The sequence below is a fragment of the Oncorhynchus mykiss genome, chromosome 15 (genome assembly GCF_057628025.1).
Source record: "Oncorhynchus mykiss isolate SJ-2025 chromosome 15, ASM5762802v1, whole genome shotgun sequence".
In the NCBI taxonomy this organism is placed as follows: Eukaryota; Metazoa; Chordata; class Actinopteri; order Salmoniformes; family Salmonidae; genus Oncorhynchus; species Oncorhynchus mykiss.
The window spans coordinates 80378142-80387570 of record NC_143036.1 but is presented as its reverse complement, the minus strand read 5'-3'; positions in this window follow the sequence as shown (position 1 = coordinate 80387570).

Sequence of the window (9429 nt, the reverse complement as noted above, 5' to 3'; positions counted from 1 at the left end):
CCCAGCTTTGATGCACCTGTACTGACCTCGCCTTCTGGATGATAGCGGGGTGAACAGGCAGTGGCTCGGGTGGTTGTTGTCCTTGATGATCTTAATTTCCTTCCTGTGACATCGGGTGGTGTAGGTGTCCTGGAGGGCAGGTAGTTTGCCCCCGGTGATGCGTTTTGCAGACCTCACTACCCTCTGGAGAGCCTTACGGTTGTGGGCGGAGCAGTTGCCGTACCAGGCGGTGATACAGCCCGACAGGATGCTCTCGATTGTGCATCTGTAAAAATAACTTAAAATGTACTACCCTCTCCACTACTGTCCCGTCGATGTGGATAGGGGGGTGCTCTCTCTGCTGTTTCCTGAAGTCCACGATCATCTCCTTTGTTTTGTTGACGTTGAGTGTGAGGTTATTTTCCTGACACCACACTCCGAGGGCCCTTACCTGCTGAGGAACTTAAAACTTACTACCCTCTCCACTGCTGTGGATAGGGGGGTGCTCCCTCTGCTGTTTCCTGAAGTCCACGATCATCTCCTTAGTTTTGTTGGCGTTGAGTGTGAGGTTATTTTCCTGAAATCACACTCCGAGGGCCCTCACCTCCTCCCTGTATGTCATCTCGTTGTTGTTGGTAATCAAGCCTACCACTGTAGTGTGGTCCGCAAACTTGATGATTGATTTGGAGGCGTGCATGGCTACGCAGTCGTGGGTGAACAGGGAGTACAGGAGAGGGCTCAGAATACACCCTTGTGGGGCCCCAGTGTTGAGGATCAGCGGGGTGAAGATGTTGTTACCTACCTTCACCACCTGGGGGCGGCCCGTGAGGAAGAACAGGACCCAGTTGCACAGGGTGGGGTCGAGATCCAGGGTCTCGAGCTTGATGACGAGTTTGGAGGGTACTATGGTGTTAAATGCTGAGCTGTAGTCAATGAACAGTATTCTCACTTAGGTATTCCTCTTGTCCAGGTGGGTTAGGGCAGTGTGCAGTGTGGTTGCGATTGCATTATTTGTGGACCTATTGGGCCGGTAAGCAAATTGGAGTGGGTGTCAGGTAGGGTGGAGGTGATATGGTCCTTGACTAGTCTCTCAAAGCACTTCATGATGACAGAAGTCGTTTAGCTCAGTTAGCTTAGGTATGATATTGTCCTGTCAGTACAGTCCTGTAGGTATGATATTGTCCTGTCAGTACAGTCCTGTAGGCATGATATTGTCCTGTAGGTATGATATTGTCCTGTCAGTACAGTCCTATAGGTATGATATTGTCCTGTAGGTATGATATTGTCCTGTCAGTACAGTCCTGTAGGTATGATATTGTCCTGTAGGTATGATATTGTCCTGTCAGTACAGTCCTGTAGGTATGATATTGTCCTGTAGGTATGATATTGTCCTGTAGGTATGATATTGTCCTGTGGGTATGATATTGTCCTGTAGGTATGATATTGTCCTGTCAGTACAGTCCTGTAGGTATGATATTGTCCTGTAGGTATGATATTGTCCTGCCAGTACAGTCCTGTAGGTATGATATTGTCCTGTAGGTATGATATTGTCCTGTCAGTACAGTCCTGTAGGTATGATATTGTCCTGTAGGTATAACATTGTCCTGTAGGTATGATATTGTCCTGTAGGTATGATATTGTCCTGTCAGTACAGTCCTGTAGGTATGATATTGTCCTGTAGGTATGATATTGTCCTGTAGGTATGATATTGTCCTGTCAGTACAGTCCTGTAGGTATGATATTGTCCTGTAGGTATGATATTGTCCTGTCAGTACAGTCCTGTAGGTATGATATTGTCCTGTAGGTATGATATTGTCCTGTAGGTATGATATTGTCCTGTCAGTACAGTCCTGTAGGTATGATATTGTCCTGTAGGTATGATATTGTCCTGTAGGTATGATATTGTCCTGTAGGTATGATATTGTCCTGTAGGTATGATATTGTCCTGTCAGTACAGTCCTGTAGGTATGATATTGTCCTGTAGGTATGATATTGTCCTGTGGGTATGATATTGTCCTGTAGGTATGATATTGTCCTGTCAGTACAGTCCTGTAGGTATGATATTGTCCTGTAGGTATGATATTGTCCTGTAGGTATGATATTGTCCTGTAGGTATGATATTGTCCTGTCAGTACAGTCCTGTAGGTATGATATTGTCCTGTCAGTTATTGAGTTATTGCTCCATAACAGTAGCAGTAGCATGCTAGTTGATCTCAGGCAGCCCACCTAAACAAGGGTTGTGGTCTGAGAAAAATGGGTTATTTTGTGGTCTGTGATCGGCATGGTCGTGTCAGAGGCCGACCCCTTCCAGGAACTCAAGCTGAGCCACACAGGCAGACGGTAGTGAGTGGGATGGAGGAGCTCAGGTCCTCAGCAGTACACCGTTTCTAAACCATTTCATACAGTAACTATTAACTAAGCCTGTGCTGTCTCCTCAGAGGAGAGCTGCAGATTACTATGTAGGATAATGTATAGAATGGATCCATGACGTGACTTGTGTGTCTATTACTGTATGTTGTGGAAATGGGTTCAATACTTCACACAGCAGCACAATTAAAGTAATCTACTGTTCTTCTTTAATCTGGTTTTATTTTGCGTCATCTCTCTCACTTTCTCTCTGTCCCTCTCTTTGTCTCGTTTTCTGTCTCTCTTTCTCTCTTTGTGTCTCTCTGTGTCTCTCCTCTCTCTGTCTGTCTCTCTCTCTCCTCCCTCTCTCTTTGTCCCTTTCTCTCTCTCTCTTTCTCTCTCTGTGTCTCTCTTTCTCTCTCTCTGTCTTTCTCCCTCTCTCTCTGTCTTTCTCCCTCTCTCCTCTCTCTCTCTCTCTTCCTCTCTGTCTTTCGTTCTCTCCCTCCACATTTCAAATGAGATGTGAGTTATAAAATATTACCACTAGGGGGAGTAAATCCAAGCAAATGAGACACCTTTTAGTTTCACATGGTTGAAGACCAGTAGATTAATAATGAGTCTATCAGTTTTTAGTTTCACATGGTTGAAGACCAGTATATTAATAATGAGTCTATCAGCTTTTAGTTTCACATGGTTGAAGACCAGTAGATTAATAATGAGTCTATCAGCTTTTAGTTTAACATGGTTGAATACCAGTAGATTCACAAGGCTGAAATCTGAGCACTACTTTCTCACAGGATACGTTCCAAATGGCACCTTATACCCTACAGAGTGCACTACTCTGAGTACACTACATTGACCACTACTTTGTGCTATAAAGGACATAGGGTGCCGTTTGGGAGTCCGACTAGTTCAAGACAATGCTGATCACCTATTAAAATCACAAGATGCAGTGATGGATAGAATGGATTGGTTGACACGTCACAAACGGCTGTTTCTCATATAGTTTTGGGTTCATAACTGATTGGATTTATCCAGTAGTTAATTTGTACATCGGGAGGTTCCGGAACAAAAAGTGAGAACGAGGGGAGAGGTGTGGGGGGGGGGGGGGGGGGGGAGTTCTGAGGTAGCGGAACGCATGAGAAAGAATAATCTACTTTGAAATGAAGCGTCAAGCATATCGTCGTCGTATTTGCGTATTGACAACGAGCAGAAGAGTTGAGGCTCTTACTGAAGTTACACACATGGGGAACATTTTTAGTAGCCTGGGATCCGGGAAAAAAATGTGGCGTTTTATCAACACATTTCATCTAATTCTATGTCATTTTACACGTGTCACGTTCTGACCTTAGTTCCTTTGTTTTGTCTTTTGTTTTAGTATGGTCAGGGTGTGAGTTGGGTGGGTTGTCTATGTTAGTTTTTCTATCATTTTCTATTTCTGTGTTTGGCCTGGTATGGTTCTCAATCAGAGGCAGCTGTCAATCGTTGTCCCTGATTGAGAATCATATTTAAATATCCTGTTTTCGATTGTGTTTTGTGGGTGGTTGTTTTCATTCTTTGTGTGTCTTCACCAGACAGAACTGTTCCGGTTGTTTCTGTGTTGTTTTGTTATTCAGTGTTCCGTTTTGATTATATTAAAAATCATGAGCACTTACCACGCTGCACCTTGGTCACTTACCACGCTGCACCTTGGTCACTTACCACGCTGCACCTTGGTCACTTACCACGCTGCACCTTGGTCACTTACCACGCTGCACCTTGGTCACTTACCACGCTCCACCTTGGTCACTTACCACGCTGCACCTTGGTCCTCACCTTCTTCCACCACCGACGGCCGTTACAACATGACTGGAGACTTTGACAGAATATGTTTTAATATGGAGGTGAAAGTAGCGAACACCTGTTTAAGAGAGGTGATGTCTAGCAGAGTAGAACACCTGTTTAAGAGAGGTGATGTCTAGCAGAGTAGGACACCTGTTTAAGAGGTGATGTCTAGCAGAGTAGGACACCTGTTTAAGAGAGGTGATGTCTAGCAGAGTAGAACACCTGTTTAAGAGGTGATGTCTAGCAGAGTAGAACACCTGTTTAAGAGGTGATGTCTATCAGAGTAGGACACCTGTTTAAGAGAGGTGATGTCTAGCAGAGTAGGACACCTGTTTAAGAGGTGATGTCTAACAGAGTAGGACACCTGTTTAAGAGAGGTGATGTCTATCAGAGTAGAACACCTGTTTAAGAGAGGTGATGTCTAGCAGAGTAGGACACCTGTTTAAGAGAGGTGATGTCTAGCAGAGTAGAACACCTGTTTAAGAGAGGTGATGTCTATCAGAGTAGAACACCTGTTTAAGAGAGGTGATGTCTAGCAGAGTAGAACACCTGTTAAAGAGAGGTGATGTCTAGCAGAGTAGAACACCTGTTTAAGAGAGGTGATGTCTAGCAGAGTAGAACACCTGTTTAAGAGGTGATGTCTAGCAGAGTAGAACACCTGTTTAAGAGGTGATGTCTATCAGAGTAGGACACCTGTTTAAGAGAGGTGATGTCTAGCAGAGTAGAACACCTGTTTAAGAGGTGATGTCTATCAGAGTAGAACACCTGTTTAAGAGGTGATGTCTATCAGAGTAGAACACCTGTTTAAGAGGTGATGTCTATCAGAGTAGAACACCTGTTTAAGAGGTGATGTCTATCAGAGTAGAACACCTGTTTAAGAGGTGATGTCTAGCAGAGTAGAACACCTGTTAAAGAGAGGTGATGTCTATCAGAGTAGAACACCTGTTTAAGAGAGGTGATGTCTATCAGAGTAGAACACCTGTTTAAGAGAGGTGATGTCTAGCAGAGTAGAACACCTGTTTAAGAGAGGTGATGTCTATCAGAGTAGGACACCTGTTTAAGAGGTGATGTCTAGCAGAGTAGAACACCTGTTAAAGAGAGGTGATGTCTATCAGAGTAGAACACCTGTTTAAGAGAGGTGATGTCTAGCAGAGTAGAACACCTGTTTAAGAGAGGTGATGTCTAGCAGAGTAGAACACCTGTTAAAGAGAGGTGATGTCTAGCAGAGTAGAACACCTGTTTAAGAGAGGTGATGTCTATCAGAGTAGAACACCTGTTTAAGAGAGGTGATGTCTAGCAGAGTAGAACACCTGTTAAAGAGAGGTGATGTCTAGCAGAGTAGAACACCTGTTAAAGAGAGGTGATGTCTAGCAGAGTAGAACACCTGTTAAAGAGAGGTGATGTCTAGCAGAGTAGAACACCTGTTTAAGAGAGGTGATGTCTAGCAGAGTAGAACACCTGTTTAAGAGAGGTGATGTCTATCAGAGTAGAACACCTGTTTAAGAGAGGTGATGTCTATCAGAGTAGAACACCTGTTTAAGAGAGGTGATGTCTAGCAGAGTAGAACACCTGTTTAAGAGAGGTGATGTCTATCAGAGTAGAACACCTGTTTAAGAGAGGTGATGTCTAGCAGAGTAGAACACCTGTTTAAGAGAGGTGATGTCTATCAGAGTAGAACACCTGTTTAAGAGAGGTGATGTCTATCAGAGTAGAACACCTGTTTAAGAGGTGATGTCTAGCAGAGTAGGACACCTGTTTAAGAGAGGTGATGTCTAGCAGAGTAGAACACCTGTTAAAGAGAGGTGATGTCTAACAGAGTAGAACACCTGTTTAAGAGGTGATGTCTATCAGAGTAGAACACCTGTTTAAGAGAGGTGATGTCTATCAGAGTAGAACACCTGTTAAAGAGAGGTGATGTCTAGCAGAGTAGAACACCTGTTTAAGAGAGGTGATGTCTAGCAGAGTAGGACACCTGTTTAAGAGAGGTGATGTCTAGCAGAGTAGAACACCTGTTTAAGAGGTGATGTCTAGCAGAGTAGAACACCTGTTTAAGAGAGGTGATGTCTAGCAGAGTAGAACACCTGTTTAAGAGAGGTGATGTCTATCAGAGTAGGACACCTGTATAAGAGAGGTGATGTCTAACAGAGTAGAACACCTGTTTAAGAGGTGATGTCTATCAGAGTAGAACACCTGTTTAAGAGAGGTGATGTCTATCAGAGTAGAACACCTGTTAAAGAGAGGTGATGTCTAGCAGAGTAGAACACCTGTTTAAGAGAGGTGATGTCTATCAGAGTAGGACACCTGTATAAGAGAGGTGATGTCTAACAGAGTAGAACACCTGTTTAAGAGGTGATGTCTATCAGAGTAGAACACCTGTTTAAGAGAGGTGATGTCTATCAGAGTAGAACACCTGTTAAAGAGAGGTGATGTCTAGCAGAGTAGAACACCTGTTTAAGAGGTGATGTCTAGCAGAGTAGAACACCTGTTTAAGAGGTGATGTCTAGCAGAGTAGAACACCTGTTTAAGAGAGGTGATGTCTAGCAGAGTAGAACACCTGTTTAAGAGAGGTGATGTCTAACAGAGTAGGACACCTGTTTAAGAGAGGTGATGTCTATCAGAGTAGAACACCTGTTTAAGAGAGGTGATGTCTAGCAGAGTAGGACACCTGTTTAAGAGAGGTGATGTCTATCAGAGTAGAACACCTGTTTAAGAGGTGATGTCTATCAGAGTAGGACACCTGTTTAAGAGAGGTGATGTCTAGCAGAGTAGAACACCTGTATAAGAGAGGTGATGTCTAGCAGAGTAGGACACCTGTTTAAGAGAGGTGATGTCTATCAGAGTAGAACACCTGTTTAAGAGAGGTGATGTCTATCAGAGTAGAACACCTGTTTAAGAGAGGTGATGTCTATCAGAGTAGGACACCTGTTTAAGAGAGGTGATGTCTAGCAGAGTAGAACACCTGTTTAAGAGAGGTGATGTCTAGCAGAGTAGAACACCTGTTTAAGAGAGGTGATGTCTATCAGAGTAGAACACCTGTTTAAGAGAGGTGATGTCTAGCAGAGTAGGACACCTGTTAAAGAGAGGTGATGTCTAGCAGAGTAGAACACCTGTTTAAGAGAGGTGATGTCTAGCAGAGTAGAACACCTGTTTAAGAGAGGTGATGTCTAGCAGAGTAGAACACCTGTTTAAGAGAGGTGATGTCTATCAGAGTAGAACACCTGTTTAAGAGAGGTGATGTCTATCAGAGTAGAACACCTGTTTAAGAGGTGATGTCTAGCAGAGTAGAACACCTGTTTAAGAGAGGTGATGTCTATCAGAGTAGAACACCTGTTTAAGAGAGGTGATGTCTAGCAGAGTAGAACACCTGTTTAAGAGAGGTGATGTCTATCAGAGTAGAACACCTGTTTAAGAGAGGTGATGTCTAGCAGAGTAGAACACCTGTTTAAGAGAGGTGATGTCTAGCAGAGTAGAACACCTGTTTAAGAGAGGTGATGTCTAACAGAGTAGGACACCTGTTTAAGAGAGGTGATGTCTAGCAGAGTAGAACACCTGTTAAAGAGAGGTGATGTCTAGCAGAGTAGAACACCTGTTTAAGAGAGGTGATGTCTAGCAGAGTAGAACACCTGTTTAAGAGAGGTGATGTCTAGCAGAGTAGAACACCTGTTTAAGAGAGGTGATGTCTATCAGAGTAGAACACCTGTTTAAGAGAGGTGATGTCTATCAGAGTAGAACACCTGTTTAAGAGGTGATGTCTATCAGAGTAGAACACCTGTTTAAGAGAGGTGATGTCTAGCAGAGTAGGACACCTGTTTAAGAGAGGTGATGTCTAGCAGAGTAGAACACCTGTTTAAGAGAGGTGATGTCTAGCAGAGTAGAACACCTGTTTAAGAGGTGATGTCTAACAGAGTAGGACACCTGTTTAAGAGAGGTGATGTCTATTAGAGTAGAACACCTGTTTAAGAGAGGTGATGTCTAGCAGAGTAGAACACCTGTTTAAGAGGTGATGTCTAGCAGAGTAGAACACCTGTTTAAGAGAGGTGATGTCTAGCAGAGTAGAACACCTGTTAAAGAGAGGTGATGTCTAGCAGAGTAGAACACCTGTTAAAGAGGTGATGTCTATCAGAGTAGAACACCTGTTTAAGAGGTGATGTCTATCAGAGTAGGACACCTGTTTAAGAGAGGTGATGTCTAGCAGAGTAGAACACCTGTTTAAGAGAGGTGATGTCTAGCAGAGTAGAACACCTGTTTAAGAGAGGTGATGTCTAGCAGAGTAGAACACCTGTATAAGAGAGGTGATGTCTATCAGAGTAGGACACCTGTTAAAGAGAGGTGATGTCTAGCAGAGTAGAACACCTGTATAAGAGAGGTGATGTCTAGCAGAGTAGGACACCTGTTTAAGAGAGGTGATGTCTAGCAGAGTAGGACACCTGTTTAAGAGAGGTGATGTCTAGCAGAGTAGAACACCTGTTTAAGAGAGGTGATGTCTAGCAGAGTGGAACACCTGTTTAAGAGAGGTGATGTCTATCAGAGTAGAACACCTGTTTAAGAGAGGTGATGTCTAGCAGAGTAGAACACTTGATGAAGAAAAGGAGACTCGTAGACTCTAGGAGCTCAGATGCAGTAATTGAATAACCTACAGTAATATAGGAGCTCAGATGCAGTAATTGAATAACCTACAGTAATATAGGAGCTCAGATGCAGTAATTGAATAACCTACAGTAATATAGGAGCTCAGATGCAGTAATTGAATAACCTACAGTAATACAGGAGTTCAGATGCAGTAATTTATTAACCTACAGTAATATAGGAGCTCAGATGCAGTAATTGAATAACCTACAGTAATATAGGAGTTCAGATGCAGTAATTGAATAACCTACAGTAATATAGGAGCTCAGATGCAGTAATTGAATAACCTACAGTAATATAGGAGCTCAGATACAGTAATTGAATAACCTACAGTAATATAGGAGCTCAGATGCAGTAATTGAATAACCTACAGTAATATAGGAGCTCAGATGCAGTAATTGAATACACTACAGTAATATAGGAGCTCAGATGCAGTAATTGAATAACCTACAGTAATATAGGAGCTCAGATGCAGTAATTGAATAACCTACAGTAATATAGGAGCTCAGATGCAGTAATTGAATAACCTACAGTAATATAGGAGCTCAGATGCAGTAATTGAATAACCTACAGTAATATAGGAGCTCAGATGCAGTAATTGAATAACCTACAGTAATATAGGAGCTCAGATGCAGTAATTGAATAACCTACAGT